We start from the raw sequence: 11,269 nt of genomic DNA, 5'->3' as shown, positions 1-11,269 counted from the left end.
CGTTTCATTTCCCGCGCCACAGATAAGTGCCTACCATTCTTCAAAGTTCTTCGGCAAACTTTTGAATAGACATCTGAGTCCGAAGAGGCTTTTCAACAGTTGAAACAGTGCATGGCCAACCCTCCCCTCCCTTCACAGGCAATCGTGGGCGAGCCCCTCCTCCTCTACTTAGCCGTGTCAAACACCGCTGTCAGTGTAGCACTTATCAGGGAAGACGGCTCTGTCCAACGACTGGTCTACTACATCAGTCGGGCCTTCAGGGGAGCGGAACAGAACTACCCACTGTTAGAAAAATTGTCCTTGGCCTTGGTCACCGCCTCCAGACGACTCCGTTCTTACTTCCGAGCCCATTCCATAGTGATCCTCACCGACCAGCCCTTGAAGAAGGTCATGCAGCAACCAGAACTTTTCGGCAGACTCATGTAGTGGTTGGTGGAACTCAGCCAATTTGACATCTCTTACCGACCCCGAACAGCAATTAAGGGGCAGGCTATAGCCGACTTCATCCTGGAATTCACTAATCCTATCCCGACCACTGCCTCTCCACCCCCACCAGCCCCCAACGAGCCAGAAGACCCTCATTTTTGGACTCTCAACGTCGACGGATCATCCCGCAAGCAAGGTAGTGGGGCGGGCCTCATCCTCACCGCCCCTGAGGATGGTTATTTCAAATGTGCACTCCGTTTCCTGTTTGAAGCCAGTAACAATGAGGCCGAATATGAGGCACTGATAGCAGGCCTTCGCCTAGCCAGGGACATTGGTGTCAGCCACATCCGAGTGCTCAGTGACTCCCAGCTCATCGTCGGACAGATCAAGGGAGATTTCGATGCCAAGGAGGACACAATGCGGGCTTACAGGGATCTTGCACCTCCCCTTGTTCGCCTCTTCAATACTTTCCACATCAAGCACATTCATCAGGTAGAGAACTCTAAGGCAGATGAGATGGCCCAGTTGGCTTCCACAGACCAGTCTGACCTCAGCAGTGGTGTCCGCCTCGAATACCTATCCCACCCCTCCATATCCCCCGACCAGCATGAAATCCAATTCCTCCAAAATGAGCCCATCCCTTGGGCGTCGGACATCTTTCTTTTTTTGACAACGGGGGAACTTCCAGACGACCAACAGCAAGCCGCCAAAGTCAGGGCCCGGTCGTCCAATTACATCCTCGTCAACGGCATTTTGTACAAACGTGGTTTCTCACGCCCTTATCTGCGGTGCCTCAATCCGACTCAAGCAACTTATGTGATGCAAGAAATTCATGAGGGTATCTGCAGCAATCACTCAGGCGGCAGGTCTTTGGCCCACAAGATACTTCGCACTGGATATTTCTGGCCTACTCTCAACCAAGATGCGGCTGACTTCGTGCTCAAATGTGATAAGTGTCAGCGTTTTGCCAGTATTCCCCGTGCCTTTCCTACTGAATTGATCACACTTTGCAGCCCCTACCCGTTCGCCAAGTGGGGGATTGACCTAGTTGGCCCCTTACCCACCGGCCGAGGCCAGACCAAATTTTCCATTGTCGCCATTGATTATTTTACTAAGTAGGTAGAGGCAGAACCCCTTGCCACCATTACCGAGCGGAACATAACCAAGTTCATCTGGCAGTCGATCGTTTGCAGATTTGGCATTCCCCAGGCCATTGTTTCCAACAACGGCAAACAATTCGACAACGCCAAGTACAGGAAGTTCTGTGCGGACCTCCAAATTCAACCATGTTTTTCTTCCCCCGGACATCCCCAAGCCAATGGCCAAGTTGAGGTCACCAACCGTTCTCTTCTGAAGATCATCAAAACCAAGCTAGAAATTGCCAAGGGGCTTTGGGCCGAGGAACTACCAAATGTACTTTGGGCTTACCGAACTACAGCACGGACTCCCACTGGGGAAACTCCTTTTCGCTTGACATACGGCGCTGAGGCGGTTATTCCGGTAGAAGTCGGTCTGCCTACCTCTAGAGTTTTACATCCGGATCCAACACTAACGGAAAAGCCCCGTTGGGCAGACCTGGACCTAATTGAAGAACTTAGAGAAACCACTGCTGTCAGACTGGCCTCATACCAACAGAAAATGCGAACACACTACAACCGCAAAGTCCGACCAAGGGAGTTCGCTGTATGAGACCTAGTCTTAAGAGAAGCAACCCTTGCTACCAAAAATCCGACCGAGGGTAAACTGATACCCAAATGGGATGGACCTTACATTGTGAAGGCCCGACCGCGTCCGGGCACTTACTGACTTCAGGACATGGAAGGTCGAGATCTCCCCCACCCCTGGAACGCTGAACACCTGAAGCGCTACTTTCAATAAGTCCCTACTATTGTATTGCTCAATTGTTGTATTTTCTTTTTGTTTTGTTACATAACGTAAACTTACATCGACTGAATTACACTGATCATGGCAACAATTCTATACATTGGCTATCTATGTGTTGTCTCCATAACATTCTCATTTGCAGCACTTATTACAAGTCTCAGCCAGATCGACCGTCAATAGCCTCAGCCAGACTGAGCACTCAAAAAGCCTCAACCAGACTGAGCATCCAAAGCCTCAACTAGACTGAGCACTAAAAACCTCAGCCAGACTGGGCACTAAAAGCCTCAGCCAGACTGAGCACGAAAATGCCCCGGCCAGACTGAGCACTCAAAAAGCGTCAACCAGACTGAGCATCCAAAGCCTCAGCCAAACTGAGCACTAAAAGCCTCAGCCAGACTGGGCACTAAAAGCCTCAGCCGGACTAAGCATCCAAAGCCTCAGCCAGACTGAGCACTAAAAGCCTCAGCCAGATTAAGCACTAAAAGTCTTAGCCAGACTGAGCACGAAAATGTCCCGGCCAGACTGAGCATTAAAAGCCTCAGCCAGACTGAGCATTAAAAGCCTCAGCCAGACCGAGCGTATTTCAAATGTGCACTTGAGCATCAAAAGCCTCAGCCAGACTGAGCATCCAAAGCTTCAGCAAGACTGAGCACAAGAGCCTCAGCCAGTTGAGCATCAAAAACCTCGGCTCGACCGAGCAGCAAGAGCCTCTGCCAGACCGAGCAAGAGACACTCGGCCTGTCTAACAAGTCTTAGCCAGACCGAGCGCCACAGCCCAAAGGTCAGACACAGGTTATTTTCTCCTCAGTCAAACCCTCACAAGTTAGCTCTCTCCTCCTCACAAACCACGCCTCTCTCCATGAACCACTAACTTACCTGAGCAATGTGGCAAACACACACTTGTAATTTTACTACATTTCACAAGTTTAACTTTACTCTGCATTGAGTTTTTATCAAAAGTTTAACTTTACTCTGCATCGAGTTTTTTATCACAAATTTAACTTTACTCTGCATTGAGTTTTTTTATCACAAGTTTAACTTTACTCTACATTGAGTTTTTATTACAAGTCCAATTTCGCTCTGCCTTAAGGAGTCTACCCAGTTCTTATTACAATTTCAATCCCACTCTGTCTTGAGGAATTCCTAAATGCAGTTTTTATCACAAGCTCACCACAAGTTTTTATCACATGTTTTCATCCATTTCAGACGCACAAGCAAAAACAGTGAAATGCACAACACAACTGAAATTTCATTTATCCACAAACTTTATACAAAAGTTCATTACAACAATTCAAAAAAAAAAAAAACAATAACAAAAACAATGTCGATGCCCAGTCTTTTTCTCCTTCCTCCCCAGTTACTCCTCCTCACTGGAGAGGAGGTCTTCTTCTTCAATACCCTCGTCCAGGGGGGTTTGGGCCACATCGTCTCCGCCAATCGTTACACTACTAAGGTCTAAGTCTGGGAGCAGCTCTTCAGCTCTACATTTGAACGTCTTCCAGCCACTGTCCCAGTACTCAGCCATTTCGTGCTTATAAAAGTCTGACTGCTAGAAGCTTTCAATAACTTCTGCTTCAGTTCTTCCTCCAGCAGTCGTCCTCGACGGGCCCGCCCCCCCAGATTCTTGCCTAATCAGGCTGCTCGCGACCGCGGCATCAACCGCCATCTGAAATTCGGCAGACCCTTTGAATTGCTCCACTGCTGCAACGCACAGATCGGGATAAGCCGCCCTTTCAGAGGCTGCCTTCGCCCTCTCTTCGTCCAGCTCTTTCTGCAGGGCTACCCTTTCCGACGTAGCCTTTGCCTTTTCCGCCTCCAATTCCTTCTTTAGGCTCTCCTTCTCCGCCGTCACCTGCGCTCTCTCTGTTTCCAACTTCTTTTGAAGCCTCCCCTTCTCCTCTATTGCCTTGGCGCGCTCGCCCTCCAGTTCCTTCTGAAGATCGCCCACTTTGCCATCGGCCTCATCTTTTTGTTTGACTAGCTCTTCATTACTGCTCATGGCCTCTTCATGTTGCTCAACCGCGACGGCGTAGGCTCTTTGGGCCTCCTCCAACTTCTTCTGCTCGCCAGCAAGTTGGAACTCAAGCGACACAACCTGGCATCGTGTGCTCTCCAGCTCCACCTCAACGGCTTGCAGATCAGCATGGACAGCTTTCCAACTTGCCCTCTCCCTCTCCAATTTCGCAAGTTGGGCCTTGGCCTCATCTGCCTTGAGTTTGGCAGCCCCCGCTTTCCTCAACAGAGCCCCTACTAAGGTGGTTACCTCCATTTGGGCGGAGCATTACCCCCTCAGCAGTTCAGCCTCGTTGAATCTGGATGCCGAGCGCAGGGCTGCCTCTTTTATGATCCCCACCAGGCGGTCTGCCCCTGCCCTAGCTGGGCCTTCTTCTCCCTCCAGCCGCCCAGCCACCGCGCGAGCGTGGTAGATCGCTGTGGTCAGACCAACTCCCCCTCCTTGTGGTGTAAGGTCCCCTTGGGGCTGCTCTTCTCTTCTTGAGCTAGGGCCGCTTGCCCCGTCTTCTCCTTGCCCTTCAGGGACAGCCCTCGCGACCCCCGCGGTGATCGCCGCCACCACTGGCACCACCTTCATGCCCTCTGAAGCAACATCCACCGCTTCTGGGCCACTTACCCTTCCTGGGGTCCCCTCCACTTCTCCCCCCTCAGCCCCCTTGGCAGCACTGGTTTCCTTCACACTTGTCTCCCTCCTCTTCTTTTGGGCAGACACTTCCTCACTCCGCCTCACCCTCTTCTTCTTATTCCCCACGCCCAACGCCTCCATCTCCTTCAAAGACCTCTCCTTCAAAGGGTCTGTTGGAGGCGGCCATGGCACAAAATCGCCTAAGTTTTTCTCTCCCAAGGGTTTGGGGCGGGGTCGAATCCTCTCCCTCGCAACCGGTTTTGGTGGTCGGTCGGCCTGGGACACTTTGAATTTTTGGGCTTTAGCCAGAATGGCCTGATCCTCCGCCTCCTGAGCCCTTCTCCTCGCCTCCAACTCCGCTCGGTCGAGGTCCCCACTACTTGGCCTTAGACCCAACCCTGCCTCAAACAATGCAGATGGCTGAACGAGCTCGTCCCATTTGGCCCCTTCTTTCTCCCTCCACTCCTTCACCATCTTCACCCTGCCTTCCGAGGCTACTCCCAGTTTCGGCTCCACAAACCTGATGGGTACTTTTCAAATTGTGCGCACTCCAAGCCCCCCATTGGCAGACACGTAGAACCATCGCGGTCGCCACCCCTTGATCGACGACGGTAGCCCCGCCACCAACCCTCTCCCCACTACTGCCTGCAGAGTGACCCACGTCTTCTGCTGCCCCGAGGCCTTATAACATGCAAAGAATTCATCTACTGTCATAGCCTCCCCTCCATTCGCTTTCGCCTACGCACTTGCGCAGGCCAGCAGGATCTTCCATGCATTGGGCATTAGTTGTCCCGGTGCTACCTCCAGACGATTAAGCACATCCACCACCACTTGCGGCAGTGGCAACCTCAGTCCACCCTTCAGAGTTTCCTCATAAAGGGAAAACTCTCCTGGCTTAGCGTCAGACGGCCTTTCCGTTGATGTCGGCAGCAATAACTCCACTTCCCCAGGGATTTGGTATTTTTTGCGAATAGCCTCCAACTCCGCCTCAATAATCGTGGATTTGTCAGCCTTCGTGTGCCAATGATCTGGTTCCGCCTGGCTGATTGCCTTTGGAGCTGCTATCATGGTGGAATCGTGGGATCGTACCACCGACTCCCCCACCCTCTCTGTCCTATACTGCGCCGCTAGCTCCACAGCATCGTCATCTCCAAGTGGGTCCACCCTGACAATCGCATTCCCTTCTTGGGCCATTTCTGTGGTATGTTTGCGAATCGCTTCGGCGACAGGAACAAGGAAATCGAAAAAGTGTTGCAGAGGTGTATTATGAGCAACAAAGGAATTCACACTTGGAATATTTTGATTTTTCGTAAACAGGTAGGTGAATCGAATAATGCCAAAAGCCCACGGTTTGCCCGTATTCCAAGGATCCCAATTAATTTTCGCCAGTTTGAAAACTTTTCAAAATCATCCGCCAAAACTGTCTCTTCAACACCCATAATGACTTACCGTTTCATTTCTAATCCAACGCCTAATCTTCCCCCCCTACGGGATGTTGCCACGTGTACGTCCACGATCCACTGTCTCCTCCCCTTACATTGTCTTTTCCACTTCAACTCACCACGTGACCCGCCGCGTTCGAGCCCCACGCCCCTCCACCTCACCCTTCACGGTCGGCCTTCCTTGCTGCCAACCATACCACTCGGCCAACACCGCGGTCGGCCCTCCTCGGGGCCAGCCCTCCCGCTCGGCCAAACGCCGCGGTCGGCCCTCCTCGTGGTCAGCCCTCCCGCTCGGCCAAACTCCGCGGTCGGCCCTTCTCGTGGTCAGCCCTCACGCTCGGCCAAACGCCGCGGTCGGCCCTCCTCGTGGTCAGCCCTACCACTCAGCCAACACCGCGATCGGCCCTTCCACTCGGTCGCCCTGCGCAGTCGGACCACCTCCCGATCGGTTCACCCCCCTCGATCACCCCTTCCGGTTGACCTCCATCCTACCAATCCCTAACACACTCATCTACGTCACTAATATTCCCTTCGTTGGACTAAAGCTGCACTCGGGAATGGGGGACTACTGACATGTATAAGCCCATAAAGGCCACGAATCACCTATGGCCCATCACTTGAAGCCCAGTGCATAACCCAGCTGGTGAGGTCCAGGACAGCTGGAGTCCAACATGGCATAAAGAGCCAATGACATTCAGACACACGGCAAGAGAAGGACGAGCCACATCAGTAGGTAAAGATCTACAAAGTTATTGCCACTGCACATCACCATTAATACAGCCCATCACAGCATTTATTATGACAACACCTCTCCGCTGGAACAGGACCCCCTTACCCTGAGCAAGGTAAGCTACAGCATAGGCTTTCGGCGAGGAGAGCAGGTCGGAAGGGACAGCAAAATGATTACCAAAGGATATAAGCGAACGTTGTAGACAAGAAAAAGGTTAAGCTTTCTATCTCTAATCTCCCCCCCATATACTCTACTTCTCTTCCTAACTTGATCGTCGGAGGGTTCATGGGGGACTACCCCGTTCCCCGTTAAACTTGTTTGCAGGATATCCGGTGGGTTCAATCATTTGGGCTTGGGCTTGGGCTTGAGGAGCTTGGACCAGTTCGCTCCATTCACTGGGATAAACTGTATCAACAATATATATTATGGAACTTTTGCTTGATTTTGTTATTTTCTTTTTATAATAAGACTCTTCCTTATATTGTGTGGTTATAATTATTAGATTTTTTAGAGTTAGGCTAGGTTTGGTATCTCAAAAAGTCAAAAAGTTACTATCCTATTTAAGTCATTTCATCTTATTTAAGTCACATCACTTCTCTACCACATCACTTCAAACCCAACTCATATTTCATAAAAAGGCAAAAAGTACGCTTATTTAGAACATCCCAAACAACCTTTTTGATAATATAATTCAACATTTAAAATTGAATTAATTAAGTGATAATCTATTAAAACCGTTTGATAATTATAATTGATATCATTTAAAAATTTAAGTGCCTTTTAAAATGTAAACTAAAACTTAAGAAGATTTTAAGTCATATGAAACTTACTTAATTCTGATTGGATTTAAAAATACTAAACATAAGTATTGATATACACTATTATAGACTCACTACCACTACCAACACCACCACTACCACTACCACTGCCACCACGACCACTACCATTACTGCCACCACCACTACTATCATGCCACTGCTATTACTGCCACCACCACGACCACCATTACAACCGCCACCACCACCGCCACCACCACCATACCATCGCCACCACTACCATCATCGCCGCCATTACCACTACTACCATTCCTACCACCACCACCACCACCATGCCACCGCTTCCACTACCACCACCACCACCACCACTAGCACCACAATATAAAAACTAAAATGCATAATTTAAAAATAATATATTTCAAATTTGATCTTAGACATATTAAACAACTTATTTTTAGTACTTAAATTTTATCAAACAACTTTTTAGTTTAACAAATTCAATATTCAGTTTTCAATACTTAATTTTCAATCTTCAGTTTTCAATTTTCAACTTTATCAAACACTACCCATGTTGCATAATTAATTATTTATTTTGATGTAATATAATTCCCATAATAATTGTAAATAATTTTCTATCAATTGACCAAATAAATCCTATATCTTAGATTATAAAGTACTATATTTGGATTATAAATTTGGGTATAGATTTAAAAAAATTACTTAAAATGTGAATGAAATATTTCTTTTCTTTTTTCATATTCCTACTTAAATTCATAATCCAAACACAATATATATATATATATATAAAGATAAATTGTTGAAAAGTCCTAAGTAAGGAGGGTATAAGGCATTAGGTCCACTATTTGTAAAATAGTTTAGTGAAAATTACTTTTATTTGTGTTGAAAGACATTTTGTTTTCAATTTTATCCCTTAATTTATCTGTTAACTTTTTTTTATCTGTTGACTTTCATTGACTATCTGTTCAAAAAATTTCCCTATCTGTTCAAATTTTTTACCGTATTTGTTTAATTTTTTAATGTTTTCAATTCAAATTTCCCTTATCTGTTTAAATATTTGTCCAAATAAAATTTTATTTGTTTAAATTTTTTCTATCTATCCAAATTTTATCTGTGTAAATCTTCTATCTGTCCAAATTTCATCATTGTAAATTTTCTATCTATCTAATTTTTTATCAATTCAAAATTTATCTGTACAAATTTACAAGTTTATTATACCTATCTATTCAACTTTCATCTGAACAAAAGTGCATCCAAACAATCTCTATTCAATTTTTCACAATATCTGTGCATATCCCACTACTTCAAACAAATCATAACTTTCAAAAATTAGATAACTTTCAGAAGAAAAAAAATTCACAATATATGTGCATATACTCTGCCTTTTCTCAATACCAAACCACTATTTGTTCAAATTTTGAAAAGATTTATAATAATATCTATTCAAATCCTATTATCTATTCAAAACAAAATTTTCCTATCTATTTAAAATTTTATTATCTATTCAAATTTTGAACAGATAATGTTCAAAATTTGAACAAATCTATTCTATCTGTCGAATTGGTTTTTAATATGTTTCATCATCATGAACATCAACAACAATAACAATAACAAAAAATAGGAGTACTTATGTATACGTCCTAATAAGTAGACTTATTGTTCAATAGGTCCTGTGATAATTAATGGCATTTTTCATCAAACACGATTAAAGAAAGTTACTAATTGTTAATTTTCAACGACAGTTTAAAAATTTTATTAGAAAAGACATCACCAATTATAAATTTTAACGACAATTTAAAAAAAATTGTCACAAAAAATGTCACTAATTTTTAACTTTTAGCGACAATTAGAAAAATTTATCACCCAAAAAAAAAATCACTAATTGTAAGTTTTAGCGACAATTTATAAAAACCGTAACAAAAAAAGTCACTATTTATTAATTTTTAGCGACATACACAAAAAGTCGTCACAAAAAATTATTTTGAGCGATAATTTTATTATAATAACTTTCAATAGTGTTTAATGGGAATTAAATCTAACTATTAAGACCTATTGATAATTTACTCCAAAATACATATATATATATATATATATACAACAATGATAGAGACCCTCAATTTTGGGGATCCCACAACCCCCAAAGTGATCTATGCCTCTCATGATTTAGTCCCCACACATACATAAGTGGTGTGGATCACTTTAGGGTTGTGGAGTCTCCAAAATTAAGGTCCCAAGCATTTTTCATATATATATATATATATATAAACAAATACATTAGCCACAAACACAAACCTACACATACAAATCATCATCATCATCATCATCATCATCATCATTATCTTCTTTCACAATCAAATCTGAGACTATACAAAATTAGAACTCAACAAGTGTAGATCTTGAGAAATAACAGTGAAAATCTTAAAAGAAGCTGGAGCAGAAAAGTGAGAACAGCCTAAATCATACAAACAAAATAGAGAAGCGATGTAGATCGAATTGGTAATACAATCCTAAGTGTCCAAAATCATTACACAATAAATGTGCATATACATTCATATATATATATATATTACCTCAAATAGGGTTAGGGGTTTTGACCGATTGACTTCCGTCATTGATGGATTGGAAGAGAAAGCCTAAGTTACGAGAGGCTGAACAGTGAGAAAAAAAGAACGAAAGCAAAATGCGGTTAGGTTTTTTAGATACAATGAGTGTTAGATATTTAGCCGTTGTTTTTGTGTTGCTTTGTTAAATAATCCCTATTTGTTAGGGACTTAATTAGCATTTGATCTATTCCTTTGGAGAATCTCATAAGTCTTGGGCTGTTAGAAATGGGATATTATTTTCCTTGATTTTCTGTTCAGTTTGTTTCTATAAGCCTATTTAAACTAGGTCTCTGATTTCATTCAATAAGTAGTCAACTTTTCACAAGTATTTTGCACTACAGTATTCAAAGCTTTGATATTTAACATTTGGTATCAGAGCTCCATCAAGGGGCCTGATTATCAAAGAAACAGCAGTCTTTCCACTTGCAGCAATAAGATCACATCGCATCAGAAAATAATAGTTTTGTGCAACCAACAATCCCTCGCTTTGATGGTCACTGTGACCATTGGAGCATGCTGATGGAAAACTTTTTGCAATCTAAAGAGTACTGGGGTCTTATAGTAAATGGTATTGCTGAACCAGCAGACGATGCAGTTCTGACTAATGCACAAACAAAGGTTCTCAAAGAATAAAAGCTGAAGGATTTGAAGGCAAAAAATTACTTGTTCCACGCAATAAATCGTGTCATCCTGGAAACCATCCTCAAGAAGGACACTGCTAAAGAAATCTAGGACTCCCTGAAAAAGAAGTA

This window comes from Camellia sinensis, chromosome 11, assembly GCF_055761805.1.
Source record: "Camellia sinensis isolate YWXY chromosome 11, ASM5576180v1, whole genome shotgun sequence".
NCBI lineage: Eukaryota > Viridiplantae > Streptophyta > Magnoliopsida > Ericales > Theaceae > Camellia > Camellia sinensis.
The sequence above is the reverse complement of the archived record's forward strand: the minus strand, read 5'-3'. Positions refer to the sequence as shown.